This window comes from Anomaloglossus baeobatrachus, chromosome 1 (genome assembly GCF_048569485.1).
Source record: "Anomaloglossus baeobatrachus isolate aAnoBae1 chromosome 1, aAnoBae1.hap1, whole genome shotgun sequence".
Classification (NCBI taxonomy): domain Eukaryota; kingdom Metazoa; phylum Chordata; class Amphibia; order Anura; family Aromobatidae; genus Anomaloglossus; species Anomaloglossus baeobatrachus.
In genome coordinates, this window is record NC_134353.1 from 449,369,405 (window position 1) to 449,384,939 (window position 15,535).

The window sequence follows — 15,535 nt, forward strand, 5'->3', positions numbered from 1 at the left end:
CCAGACTGGGCACGCAGAGCCCTTTCTGCCGGCACGCGCTCTGTCGCCACATTCAGCCACTTTGAACTGTCGGTGTATCGCGCCAGCAGTTCAAAGTTGTGTTGGAGCAGAGGAGACATTTCTCCTCCCTCTGACACGCCTCCTCTCCTAGGCGACGGCGGAGCAGTCTCCTAGGAGCGTGTCAGCACAGATGGGGAAAACATGGCTGCAAGGATTGGGGGGTGGGGGAAACATGGCTGCAAGGATTGGGGGGTGGGAGAAACATGGCTGCAAGGATTGGGGGGGGGGGGGAAATATGGCTGCAAGGATTGGGTACATTTAGCAGGAAGGGGAACATGCCAGGAAGGGTGACATTTACCAGGATGGGGGATATATCTACCAGGATGGGGGAACATGCCAGGACGGGGGTACATGAACATGCCAGGATGGGGAACATGTAGCAGGAAGGGGAACATGCCTGGATGGGGTACATTTACCAGGATGGGGGAACATGCTAGAATGGGGTACATTTACCAGGATGGGGAATATGCCGGGATGGAGTACATTTGCCAGGATGGGGCCAAATATACCAGAATGTAGGAAATATATATCAGGATGGGGGACATGTTTACCAGGAAGTGGCCCAGGAAGGGGGGACATAACTACACAATGAAAGGGGAGAGGAGCAACTTGTACGTCTTTATGGGATTTCAAGATGTTCAGACTTTGAAATGTAGATGTGGATTACAGGGTGACATCTGATTGCATTCCATGCTAAAATCTCTGTCTGATATGCTGCAATTTTTTCCAGAAAAATCAATCCAACTGCTGTGTCTGGAAAGGGCTCAGCTTCAATGTGTGGTAAGCAGGCATGAGCGTGGTGCCCCCTGCTGAGAAGAGAAGACTGCAAAGGTAAGGTTAAAATCAATTATTTACAGAAGAGGATTGGTTGGCACTTTGGAAAAAAATTTGGGTTTAGGGCTACAGTTTGGGCACTCGGCCTGTGAAAGGTTTGCCATGACTGGTATATAGTCACTCTGGCTCTGCCTCCCTCTGTATATACACACACGGTATATAGTATATACACACACACTGGCTCCGCCGCCATCATGCTGCTCGGTCACACACACAGTATATACACCCAGTACACACGGTATATAGTATATATGTTACAGGCAATGTATGAAAACCCAGCATTCTATAGAATACCTAGGCAATATATACAATCCCTGTCGTTTTCAGGCAAGGTGTGAAATATCTGCGTTGTTCTATACCGTCCTTAGGCATTACATAAAATGTCTAGGTATTCTAAAGAATGACAAGAACTGCTCAGGGCAAAGTCTGATATAATGCCTAAATTGGAAACGTATTTAGTAACAGTCAAAAAAACTAATGAAAGAAGAAATCCTAAATGAACAACAGCATATCTTTACTGGGAAACACAAAGAAACAGAAGTGTCATTCCTGTCTATTAGTCTTTAGTAACAAACAGTCAAAAACATGAAAGAAGAAATGCAAAATGAACAGGATGTCTTTGCTGGGGTAAAAAAGAAAAAGGAATCAGAAGTGTCCTTCCTGACTATTTGTTGCAGCACGGGAGGCTAGAATGACATTTTGAATTGCACTTCATATTTTTTTTTTTTTTGACGCAAAAGCATTTGTTAGTTTGGCACTTAGTTTTGCACATACACCTTAAAAATCCTTGGCCACTTCCTGTAGACTGAGCAGTAGTAGCAGATTGAAGAGGTATTTTGTGGTCGGGAACATCTTGAACCTTGAGCAAGCCCTTTTGACAAACACTGAATTGTGATCTTGCAAAGAGTTGGTTCAAAATGCTGCCTGTATTGTCTACCTACTTTTGGACGGTCCACCCCTGTAGTATTCTACACTCCACCTGTTTGTCATTTAGGTATTCTATAGAATGACTAGGAAATGTATGAACGTCTGATGTATTTCATGCTTTGACGACCCATTTCTGGCATTGTATGCATTGCCTAGGTATTCTATAGAATGCCTGTTTTTACACATCGCCGGTAACCTATACACACTGGCTCCACCTCCTTCATGCTGCTCGGTCACACACACACAGTATATAGTATATACAATACACTTTATTGATCCCGTGGGAAATTATGGTATCACAGCAGCACAACTTAAATATGAATTACATAATTGACAAGACAGTAGAGTTGACAGAAGAACATTATACATTAGATTGGGACATACACAGCGGGTGAACTGAAAGTAGAAGAAATAAAGTAGACATTCACCTTGATGATTTAACACTAATGTTGTTGTACATTCCCATAGCAGTTGGCACAAATGATTTCCTATATTTTTCCTTCTTACACCTCAGAAGGATTAGCCGGTTGCTGAAGGTGCTCTTCTGTCTCTTGAATAGCTCATATAATGGATGTGCATTATTATTCATCATCGCCATTCACTTTTTCAGAGTTCTTCTCTCCACTACCTCCTCAGAAGAGTCCAGATTGCAACCAACAGCAGAGCTTGCCTTCTTGATAAGCTTATTCAGCTTATTAGTATCAGAGACCCGCACACTACTACCCCAACATATGAGTGCAAAAAAGATGGCACTTGCCACTACAGACTGGTAGAACATTTCTAACATTTTGCTGCACACAGTAAAAGACCTCAGTTTCCTTAGGAAATACAATCTGCTCATCCCCTTCTTATAGACCCTCTCTGAGTGGCATCTCCAGTCCAGTTTGCTATCCAGGTGGACCCCCAAATATTTGTAACGCTCCACCTCCTGACCAGCAATAGTGATCGGTAAACATTCCATCTTTCTCCTGCTATAGTTGGCCACCAACTCCTTAGTTTTCTTAAGGCTATGTGTCCACGGTAGAATGTACCTGCGGATTTTTCTGCATGAAAATCCGCGACTTTCGCGGCAAATCCGCACCCGCGGATTTGCCGCGGATTTTGATGCGGATTTTTTTTTTTTTTTTCCCCCATTCTATACCCAAAATCCGCACCAAATCTGCAACAAACAATTGACATGCTGCAGATTTTTCCGGATCAAAATCCGCGGCAAATCCGCAGCGGAAAAATCCGCAGCATGGACACAGCATTTCCAAAATGCCATTGAAATGGCTTGGAAGTGCCGCTGCTGCAGATTTTCGGCAAATCCGCGGCAAAATCCGCGGTAAATCCGCAGCGTGGGCACATAGCCTAACATTTAGTTGTAGATAGTTACCATGGCACCAATCCACAAACTTCGACACCACCCTTCTATATTCCTCATCCCCCTGGTCCCCCCTAATACATCTGACTACCACGGAGTCATCCGAGAATTTTTGAACGTGGCAAAAATCAGATTTATACCGAAAGTCTGATGTATACAGTGTGAATAGAAAGGGCGCTAGCACAGTTCCCTGAGGGGCACCAACACTGCGCAATAATTTGCTAGACACAACTGTTCCCATCTGTACAAACTGTGGCTAATCTCATAGGTAGTCAGTTATCCAATTTCTCATCCCCTCCACCTTCATATCAGTCCTCTTTTTGTGTAGTAAGAGTGGCTGCAGGGTGTTAAATGCACTCGAGAAATCAAAGAACATCGCTCGCACAGTGGTTCTGTCATTTTCCAAAAATGAATGTACAGTATGTAATAGAGAATAGCATCGTCCACCCCCAATCTATGCCGGTAAGCAAACTGTAGGGGGTCAATAAAAGCCCTCACCCTCGGACTCAAGTGAGCAAGCACTAATCTTTCCAAGGCCTTTATAGCATGAGATGTTAAGGGTACAGGACGATAGTCATTTAGGGATGCAGGAGTAGTAGTCTCAGGTACCGGAACCAAACAGGAGGTTTTCCATAAGGGCGCTCACAAATCCGGATTTGCGCCGGTTTGATGGATTCGGCGCACGCCACTACAGTATGATATGATATAGTACAGTGGCAGAGCCGCAACTTCCGGGTCACATGCTCCGGTCACATGACAGCATGTGACCGGTGCTTGTTGCGCTGCCAGTGTACTGTATACACTGTACTGGCATGCGCTGCATCCGTCAAACCGGCAAAAAGCCGGATGTGTGAGCGTGCCCTAACACTGGTACCCTCTGTGTTTGTAGACTCCCGTTAAATAGGTGTGTAAAGACCGTACACAGCTGGTCTGCACACACTTTAAGGACACGTGGACTGAGTCCATCTGGCCCTGCAGCTTTACCAATGTTAAGTGTCACACACACACACTGACTCTGCCTCCCTCATGCTGCTTGGTCACACACACAGTCAGCGTCGGACTGGCTACCGGAGGAACTTCCAGTAATATCAGTCCTGGCCCGGTTACCTGCACTGAACTCCGGAGCTCTCAGCTGAGCTCCGGAGTGCAGCCTGGACTGAATAGCGGGTTGCAGGACTGAAGTGCGAGCGCCGACTGATTCTCCGGCTATCACAGTTCAGTCCATGACAGCGAGACAGGCCAGGCTGGACTCCGCAGCTCAGGTGAGAGCTCCGAAGTTCAATGCAGGTAACCGCGGCCAGGAATAGTATTACCGGCGGTTTCTGGTAATACCAGTCCTGGCTGCGGTAACCTGCATTCAGCTGTGGACAGGCCGGGCTGCATTCCGCAGCTCAGCTGAGCACTCCGGAGTTTAGTGCAGGCAATCTTGGCCAGGACTGGGTATTTGCTGGCAGTTCCTCCAGTGGCCAGTCCGATGCTGCACACAGTATATACACACAGTTCACATGGTAGACGCGGTATATAGTATATACACACACTGGCTCCGCTGCCCTCCTGCTGCTCGGTCACACACAGTATATACACACAGTACATGGTATATAGTATATACACACTGGCTCTGCCTCCCTCATGCTGCTCTGTCACACACACACACACACACACACACACACTGTGCGTGCATGTGGCAGAACATTGTGGGTGGGCGTGCATACGGCTGAGCATTCCTGCACTGGGGCGTGCAGAGCGCTATGTGGGGAGCGCTATGCAGCTGTCCTTGGTGACACTTTAGACATTTGTGGTCACCAACAAAATGGCTCCGCACGGTGATCCTAAACTTCATCTTCCCTTGTCCTTTTGGAAACACCCAGATTGGGAGGGGGAACACTGTCATCACACCCAGGAGAGCAAATTCTGCCCACTTTTACTGCAGCTGTAATCTGAGCTACTTCTACAGTGGTATTTCTGTAGGATTTCAGCAGCTGCTACCCCTAGTGTTTAAGAGTGGAAAATATCAAACTTTATACATTTTTTTTTATATATATATTTTGCTCAATTAAAAACCATATTTAAACAAAACACAAACATTAATACTTTACATTTTTTCAGTTATTGAATTTTTTTTTTTTTTTGGACAACACCTTCCCTTTAAGCTGACTATACACAAGAGATTTTACTGTCCCAATCTCCTCTAACCTTATAGTTATGTATCTTTGCTCAGGTTGGCAACCATACAGTGCCTTGTGAAAGTATTCACCCCTTAGGTAAAAAGCCAATTTTGTTACATTACAACCTGTGCATAAATATTTTTGTCATTTGAGTTGCATTTGATTCATCAGTACTAAATAGTCTTAAGTTGGGGAAGTGAAGTGAGTAAAATATAGGTATTACTTACAGCAAGATGGGCTGCAATGTGTACATCGCCCTGGCCAAAAACTAGTACTCTAGCAGGATACAGCTAAAACCCCACTAAAGTGGAAGCGTCACAGGTGCAGGAGGAGCAAATCACACACACACCTCCATGGAATGGAGGAGGGCGATTGCTAGATGATGAAACTGCACACTAGTGGCTTGCATAGCACAGTCACAAACCCGAAGCCTATTAGGTGATGCCCATACTATTAGATCAGGCGGGCTGCGAAGCCGTACTCCACTGTGTATCATGCACGGACAGACCACTGTACAGTGCAAGGCCCAACAGGGGTTTTTTTAAATACGGATATATTAGAATTTTTCAATTTGGACGAGGGCTCCGTGCCATCACATACACTGTGTGATTCTATGAAAACCGTTGTACGGGGCTTTTATGTCAGTGAAATATGTTCCCGCAAAAACCAAACCAGACAGTATACTCAATATATGTAAGCTGAGGTGATACTGAATCAGACAGAGGAAAATAAAAAAATTCCTAGAAAAGGCACAAGTGGCACTAAGAGAAAATCTCCTGTCTGTGGCAACAAATAAGCGTTTCTTCCTCGAGCAGAAATTCTTAATAGAGGGGGAGGGTGTAGGATACTTTAGTCACGATCATTAGAGCTCAAGATAGCTCCTCCTATATTAATAGATTAGTAACGGGTTCTAGTAGCATAGTGGAAGGTAGTGAGGATATAGTGGAAGAAATGTGTACATATTACTCCCGTTTATATACCTCGGATTGTGACTTTACGGTGGACGAGATTGCACAGTATCTTGATGCTCTCCTCTCAGTGATGAGGATAGAGACCTGCTGGACAGGGACATTCTGTTGAAGGAGGCGCTTGGCCAGAAACAAAACGAAAAGGCTCCGGGAATGGACAGCCTGCCTGAGTTCTTTAACACATACGCTCCGCAGTTATTACCCAAATTGCTTAAAGTGTTTGAAAAGGCAGAGAGGCAAAAGGTTTTACCACCTTCTATGAGAGAAGCCTTAATAGTCCTAATTGTAAAGCCTAGGAAAAACCTTGAAACCACAGAATCGTACCGACCAATCTCCCTTTTCCCAACGGACATCAAATTATTAGCCAAAATACCGTTTTTTTTCCGCTTTATAAGACGCACTTTTGTTCCCCCAAATTTTGGGGGTAAGTAGGGGGTGCGTCTTATAATCCGAATATATGGGTATATATCTACTACAGAGTCCAGGGGAGGTGGGGGCAGCTCTGGAGTGGTGCTGGGGGCTGGTGAAAGCTGCAGGAGGCAGAGGGAGATCTCCTGCTCCCGCTTATATAATATGCACTGCCGCTGTCCATCACCGTGGTGCTGGAACCGCACCACGATGAGGGACTGGGGCAGCGGCGCATATTATATCTGCCTGCGCCACCCTTTGATGGCACATGCCACACATGGAAAGAGTTTATTTTACTATGGGCAGCAGCATGGGAGCCATATCTAACACAGGGGGAGGTGTGCCATCCATAAGGGGCCATATGTAACACAGGGGGAGGTGTGCCATCCATAGGGGGCCATATCAAACAGGGGGAGGTGTGCCATCCATAGGGGGCCATATCAAACACAGGGAGAGGTGTGCCATCCATAGGGGGGCAATATTAAACACAGGGGGAGGTGTGCCATCTATAGGGGGCCATATCAAACACAGGGGGAGGTGTGCCATCCATAGGGGGCCATGGGCAGCACTAGGGGACGTGTGCTATCCATAGGGGGCAATGGGCAGCACAGGGGGACACCTGTGCCAGCTGTAGGAGACGTGTGCCATCTATAGGAGACCTGTGCCAGCTGTAGGGGATATGTGCCAGCAATAGGGGACGTCTGCCTGCACATGGGGATATGTGCCATAAATAGGAGACGTGTGCCATCAATGGGGGACATGTGGCATCATTGGGAGACATGTGCCAGCACAAGTGGGCTATATTCCATATAAGGGGGCCATATCCAGCTTAAGGGGGCTAATTTTAGGATGGGGGCTATCAGGGACATATACCCTATACGATTTGTTAGATGGACACTGGCATTATAAGACGGACCCCATTTAACATTAAAAAAAAAAATATTTTCCTTCACCAAATTTGGGGGTTCGTCTTATAATCAGGTGTGTCTTATAAAGCGAAAAATACGGTACTTGCCAACAGAATGTCTTGAGTTGTCTCATCTATTGTGGATAGTGATCAGACAGGTTTTATTCCAAGCAGGGCTACTTCTTTGACTCTTAGGAGACGGTATTTAGGACTGCAACTTAGTGCTGAGACTTCGGTGGAGAGGGCAATTTTATCTTTAGATGCCGCTGGCATTTGACAGCCTAGAGTGGAGATTATTGTGGGCGGTCCTTGGGAAAATTGGATTTGGGGACAGATTTATAAATTGGGTGAAACTGCTATATGACTCACCAGTTGCGAGAGTCAGGGTGAACGGTCGGGTCTCCGGATCTTTTCCACTGCAAAGAGGAACTAGACAGGGGTGCCCGCTCTCCCTGCTGCTGTTTGCTACTGCAACTGAGCCATTGGCGGTCGCCATATGAATGCCCAGGGAGGTGGTGGAATTTCAGTGTGGGGCTGTAGAGCAGAAAATATCTTTACATGCAGATGATTTGCTTTTATACTTGGATAGGGTATACTCCTCAATCTTGCCAGCAATGGACCACATTCAGGAATTTGGGCGGAGGTCTGGCCTCAGGATTAATTGGTCCAAATCGGCCCTGATGCCGGAAGATCCTCTCCCAGTGGGCTTTTCTAACCTACAGATCCCAGTCCTCATAGTCCGAGGGTTTAAATATTTGGGAATAATTGTTAGCCCAAATGAATTTCGAGCTCTTAATCTTGATCCCCTGTTGATGCAATTCAGGGTAAAGGTCAATCCCTGCTGCCGACTCCCCCTCTCAAATATTGGCAGAACCTACTTAATTAAAATGGTATTGATGCCACAATTGTTATACCTTATACATAATTCTCCAGTGTGGATACATATGGACCTTTTTACCAAAGTTGACACATTGTTTTGGGAACTTATATAGAAGAAAAACCATGTTAGGATCCTATTGGAAATACTGCAGAGAGGAATAGAGGAGGGATGACTGGCCGTACCGAATCCGTACTTATATTACTTCTCAGATGCAACACTTAAGGGGTTGGGGAAATGAGGGGGGCATACGTTATAAGTGGCGGTTTGGTGAGAGAGAGATCAAAATAGAAATACCCACTAAGTCGGCTAGAGGTGGGACGGAGGCAAGTGAACAGAGTGCTACATCCAACGCTAGCCATGATCTTTAAGGTTTGGGATAGGGGCAAATCTCTTCTGAAAGTTAGTGGGCCTGCGGAATATTGGCTACTATGGCGGAACCCAGACCTGCAAGAAATCCAGAAGCTTTAAGGATTCAAAGGGTGGGAAGATAGAGGGGTCTGCCTGCTGTCCCATGTTCTACACAATGATCTTTCTTAAAAACCTAGTAATTGCGGACTGAATTTAATCTCCCACATGTATTTTTCTACCAATACTTACAGCTGCGGCATGCACTGAAAAGACAGAGGAGATCAGGCCCTGTGAATGTGACACATAATTCTCTGTTGTATACTTTAGCTACATCTGAGTCCTCTAGAGGCCTTATATCTGAAATATATAATAGATTATTACCTGTCCATCTAGATAGATATCCGCTAACTGTCAAACATAAATGGAAGCGGGACTTAGGCCCTATCTCTGATGACCAGTGGTCTGACATACTAGAGCAAATTCCTAAAATGGCGGTCTCAGAGTGTCAGAGGATCTCCCAGCTATTTTTTCTGTTTTAATATTTTATTAAGTTTTCATAAAGGAAAGAAACTACAAAACTGATGAAATAGCAGACACCCTCGGATACAAAATAACAGGCAATTATAAGGGTATAATCCTTTAAATGGAGAAATATCTGAGTCATTAAAAGAGGAAAGAAGAAAAAGAAAAAAAGGGGGGAAAGAGTTAGGATAGAATATTGTAGTTAAGTCCGAGTAAGGAAGGGTGGGTAAAGCCCTCGAGGACCAAATCGATCCCTGCAGTGTCAGAACGATTAATGAGAGGACAAACATGATATTACACCCCCCCTCCCCCGACGGGGGGACCAGGCAGAGGCTAATGCGAGGAAAGAAACTTGGGACCCGACACAAATGACTCCCAATGGAACCACCTGGTGACGGTCGCTGCAGCCTCCCTGCGAGACTGGGCCACAACTCACTCCGTGCGGTAGGTCATGTCTATTTCCACAAACCATTCCTCCAAAGTAGGAGGCTCGACTGAGTTCCAGTGGCGCGGGATGATCGCCTTGGCAGCCTGAAGAAGATACCTTAGAAGCAATTTCTTATATGCTTTTTCTGGCATATGAAACATATACAGCAGGGCCGCCTCTGGTCGTTTGGGTACAATGATTCCTGTGACCTCGAGAATCCTGTCCATGACTCCAGGGGCACCACATCGCCAGCATACGTCAGGTATGTCCGGACACCATTTATGAAGCAGTGCTGGGACCCGATACCAACGGGAGACTATCTTGTAACAGATTTCCTGGGACCTTGTGGCCACTGCCGATTTATGGGTTAGGTGGAAACAACGATCCAATTGCTCCCTAGAGAACTCTCCTGAAGCTCCGTCTCCCATGCACTCCAAAAGTGGGGGAGGGCAGTCAGGACCATTGCGGTCAGCATTTTGTAGACACAGGACGTGTGTCGGGTGACAGCTCCCAGCTATTTTTTTATCTATAGGTTATACTGTATAAGACACCTATCCTGTTTAAGGTTGGACTTAAGGGTACTTTACACGCTGCGATCTCGCTAGCGAGATCACTAGCGAGCGTACCCGCCCCCGTCGGTTGTACGTCACGGGCACATCGCTGCCCGTGGCGCACAACATCGCTAGGAACAGTCACACTGACTTACCTGCCTAGCGACGTCGCTGTGACCGGCGAACTGCCTCCTTTCTAAGGGGGCGGTTCGTTCGGCGTCATAGCGACGTCACTAAGCGACCGCCCAATAGAAGCGGATGGGCGGAGATGAGCGGGACGTAACATCCCGCCCACCTCCTTCCTTCCTCATTGCCGGCGGCCACAGGTAACGAGATGTTCCTCGTTCCTGCGGTGTAACACATAGCGATGTGTGCTGCCGCAGGAACGAGCAACAACCTCGTTACTGCACATGCAAGGATTTTTGGTGTTTAAACGACCTCTCCAAAACCAACGATTTTTACCACTTTTGCGATCGTTGAAGGTCGCTCGTACATGTCACACGCTGCGATGTCGCTAACGACACCGGATGTGCGTCACAAACACTGTGACCCCGACGATAAATCGTTAGCGATGTCACAGCGTGTAAAGTACCCTTTAGACCAAAAGTGCAATGTGTCAGATATAGACATATCAGAGATGATGCCCATGTAATACATATTATGTGGGAGTGTGGACATATAGGTGAATTTTGGAAGCAAGCCCTGAGACTTATAGAGCAGTGTACCATATTAAAATATAGCCCTCGCCCCGTTTTTGCCTGTTGGACTTATGGAAGGAAGGAGTAGACCCGGATCCCCCAACGGCCCTAGGTGTAACACGCATTCTCTACCAAGCAAGGAAATTGCTGGCATATCATTGGCTAGATCCCTCTCCTCCGACTATAGTGGAGCTTAAAGGGAACCTGTCAGATCCAATATGCATCCAGAAACACAAGCATTTCTGGGTGCATATTGCTGATCCCTGCCTATCTGTCCCTGCATCTGGTAGCCCAGATAAAAGGATCTTTAGAAAAACTATTTCTAAAGACCTTTTATCTTATGCTAATGAGCAACTAGTCCCAAGGGTGTTGCTTCCCTTCCTAGTCGGCCCCATTAGCACATTAGCATGCTCCTGGGGGCGTGCTATCATACTAATGAATGTGCAGCATCAGAAGATGATCTCACTCAACTCTACGCTGCCATCGCCTCCCGAAGCTGGGATTTCAGCTCAGTGCGCATGACCCCGGAGTCTGGGTCATGCGCACTATGAAGCTGAGTGTACGCGTCCTGGCTTCAAACTGAAGTAGTGCGCATGACCGACAGTCCAGGATCATGTGCACTGAGCTAAAATTGGTGGGCGGCGATGGCAGCGGGGAGCCAAGTAAGATCATCCTCTGACGCTGCGTATTCATTAGCATGTTAGCACACCCACTGTGTGTGCTAGCATGCTATGTGGGCTGACTAGCAAGGGAAGCAACGTATGTCGACTAGTCCCTGTGCTCATTTGCATACGATAAAAGATCTCTAGAAATCCTTTTTCTAAAGATCTCTTTATCTATACTAGTGTATACAGGGACTGTTAGGCAGGGATTAGTAATATGCACTCAGAACTGCTCGTGGTTCTGGGTGCATATTTCACCTGATAGGTTCCCTTTAAAAACAAGATCAATGGCGTCTTTAGACTAGAAAGAGAAGTCTATCTAAAGAGGAAAGCACTTAGTACATTTTATAAGATATGGCAGCCATGGATGGAGGTACCAGGTCTTCCCTCTGGGGCATTGGTCCAGGATGCTATGCTGGACCGTCTGTTATTGTGCCTACAATAAAGGGAGTCATTTTGGTGATGGGGGTCTGACTACTCCTGAGTTGTCACGAAACCTTGGAGAGCATTGCGGGGAGAGGTTGGAGGGGACTGATCTGATGAACAGTTGGGGGAGAGAGGGGTGGACATGGATAAGGACGTGCTATGGAGTGACGCGGCCGTCAAATGATTTTAAACGGCACATATGTACTGGTATAATCTTTATCTTTAATTTTCGTTAATTACAAGGTTATGTTAACTGTTCTTTTATGGAAAATCAAACTACTGATAAAAAGAAAAAAATCGTACAGAGGATGGATTTGTAATTTTGAATAATATTGTGACACTAAGTTCATTATGGTGACGATATAAATGTTATGCGACGTCTACCCTTATTTGCTTCCCTCGCCTTTCCTCCCTGATGAAGCGGTACCCACAGTGGTAGTATCTATCCTGCGAAACGTACGTTGGAGGTTCTAGGGGGCTCTCTTCTATGGGGGGTCTCCCTACCTCGGGATCTTGGCTCCTTTTTTGCAATTAGCATCTTGCAAGCAGCCCTTTGTACATCGCTATATATTGTACTATGTTGATGGCAGGTGATATAGTGGATTTCACACATATATTGTGCTCATAGCAGCTTTACGATTTCATGTTTGCACTTGGCACTTTATAATCTCTGTATGCTGCTATTTTTTGCACTGAATCCACTTATGCACTTAGCACTTTATGACTATTTATTTATTACATGCTGTCATGTTGGTATTTTGTCTGTAAGGCTATGTGCGCACTGGGAAATGGAATTTTCTTGAGAAAATTCCGCATGTCCTCAAAGATTACCGCACCCGCGGTAAAAAACCGCGGGAAACCGCATCCGAAAACCGCATGCAGTTTGCCGCGGTTTGCTGCGGTTTTACCGCTGTATTATTCGCGGTATTGCCGCGGTTTTGCCGCGTGCGGGTTGGGATGTGCTTTATTGCATTCAATGCAATAAAGCACATTGAAGAAGAAAAAAAAAAAAAATACATTTAATTCTGATAGTAGATAGACAGAAGAATAGATAGAGGGATAGATAGACAGACAGATAGATAGAGGGATAGCTAGAGGACAGATCGCTGCATTTCCCACGGTCGGCAGTGAGTTCACATTACCGGCCGTGGGAAATGACCGGTAATTACCTCTGCTGCTTTCATTCAGCGCTGTGTCTGTGACAGTCGCGGCTGGATGGAAGCAGCGCAGGACGTCTGACCTGTGGATTACGCCGGAGCTGTGTGGATTATGCCGGAGCTGTGTGGATTACGCCGGAGCTTTGTTTGGGGGGGTTAATAAAAGGGTAAACGAGGCTTGTTTGTTTTATTTAAAATAAAGGATTTTTCGGTGTCTGTGTTTTTTTCACTTTACTTACGGGTTGATCATGTCAGCTGTCACATAGACGCTGCCATGATCAAGCCTGGAGTTAATGGCGGTGGTCCCCCACCATCATTAACCCCTTGTATTACCTTGCTGCCACTGCTACACGGTGGCAAGAAGAGCCAAGGACACTCCGGTAGTGCCGCATAATGCATGCGACAGTGCCGGGGCAGCTGCGACTGATATTCTCGGCTGCAGGAGGGGGAGTGAGGCGGGGGACATTAACCCTGCCCCTCTCCCTCCCCAGCCTGAGAATACCGGGCCGCCGCTGTGTGCTTACCTCGGCTGGACGGTAAATATGCAGCGGAGCCCACGTTCTTTGTTTTCTATATTTCCGTTTTCTTTCTATGTGTGTTCTATGTGTCTGTGATGTGTTCTGTGTCTGTGTCTGTGATGTCTGTGTGTCTGTGTGTGTTTACTCTCTGCACGGCTTCCTCTTCCTGTAATGACATCACTTCCCTGCAAAACCGCAGACAGGCGATGTACATTACCGGAGGTAAACCGCGAAATACCGCAGGGAATAACGCAGGAAAACGCAGTGAACCGCACAGAATTTGCTGCCTGCGTTATTCCCTGCGGGATTTCACGATTAACATTGGAGTCAATGGAGTGAAATCCCGCAGCGATGTGCGGAAAAGAAGTGACATGCACTTGTTTTTGCTGCGGGATTCCCGCAGCAAAACATGCAGCTGTCAAATTCCGCCCAGTGCGCACAGGATTTTTTTTCTCCATAGGATTTGCTGGTGATTCACTGCAGAGATGTTATGAACATTTTCTGCAGCGAAACATGCAGCAAATCCGCGGAAAATCCGCGGCAAAATCCGGTAAGTGCGCACATAGCCTAATAACTGCCAGTCAGGTTAATATACTGACATTTTTGGATTGTTTCCATACATGCTGCTGCCTCTTCCCCTGGGGTCACCATCTACTCCCATCCTCCCATTTTTTGCATTTTATTGTGTTTACATGGCCATTCCCTCCCCTTTTTTTGTGTCTTGTCTATTTCATATAACTGAATAAAATTTGTTATTGTTTTGCACTATTTATTACTCCATGTTTCTTTTGTTTTTTGACCTTGTGGCGCCCCTGACCTGGTCAGGCACCACTGAGTACTGCACCCATGCTGGGGACAGTACAATACAGGTAATCCAGAAGGCTGACCGAGGTGTGACTACACAGGCGCATAGTGATCAGGTCTCACACATGTACCTATGAGAGGACCCCTGGGGATCCCAGGAGGGGGAAAAGCCTTCACCTCCACTGGAATAGTGGAGGGGGCCAAAAGCCTCCATCTCCTCTCAAGGGGTGTGGTAAGAGAATCTGGTTGCTAGGTGGCGTAGGCAGGCACAAAAGGGAAAAGAGAAGGAGGAGTAGAGAGTCTGCAGCAGAGTGTGGAGGAGTGAGGAGCAGGAAAGTGAAGCTCTGACAGGAGCAGCAGTGAAGGTCCCAGATGTGAGCCGGTTCAGAGCAGAGTCCAGGGAGCTCCGAGGAGAGCTGACCCCTTCCCCTGGGCTGCTGTAGTCTGACAGCGTCCGCGCAGTGGCTACCGACGGGGGAGAACGGTCACCTAGGAGTGCTACCCGAAACCCATCTCCAGCTAGAGAGAGAGAGCACAGAGTGGGAAGTAAGGAGACTGCTAGGGAGAACCAGGCCCAAACGGGCGGCAGATCCCGGAGCGGGGATAGATCCACCTTTCCCTGCTAAACCTGCCGGTGTGGGGCCCTCAAAGCCCACACCACAACACCACAAAAGCCGCAGCCACGTAGCCACAGTTAGGGCCCATAGCTCACAGGAGGCAAGCAGCTGGAGTGAGCTGGTCCAGGCCACAAGCAAACGGCAAACGAAGGGGAGTGAGGCTTCAGCAACTTCCCTGGGTGACCCCCATAGGGACTAAAAGTCGGGGTCACCCCAAACCACCAAGGGCTAAGGAAGGCGAGTTGGTAGTCACCATCAGAAGTCAGCCTGAAGGATACCTGGTTCCCGCCTGG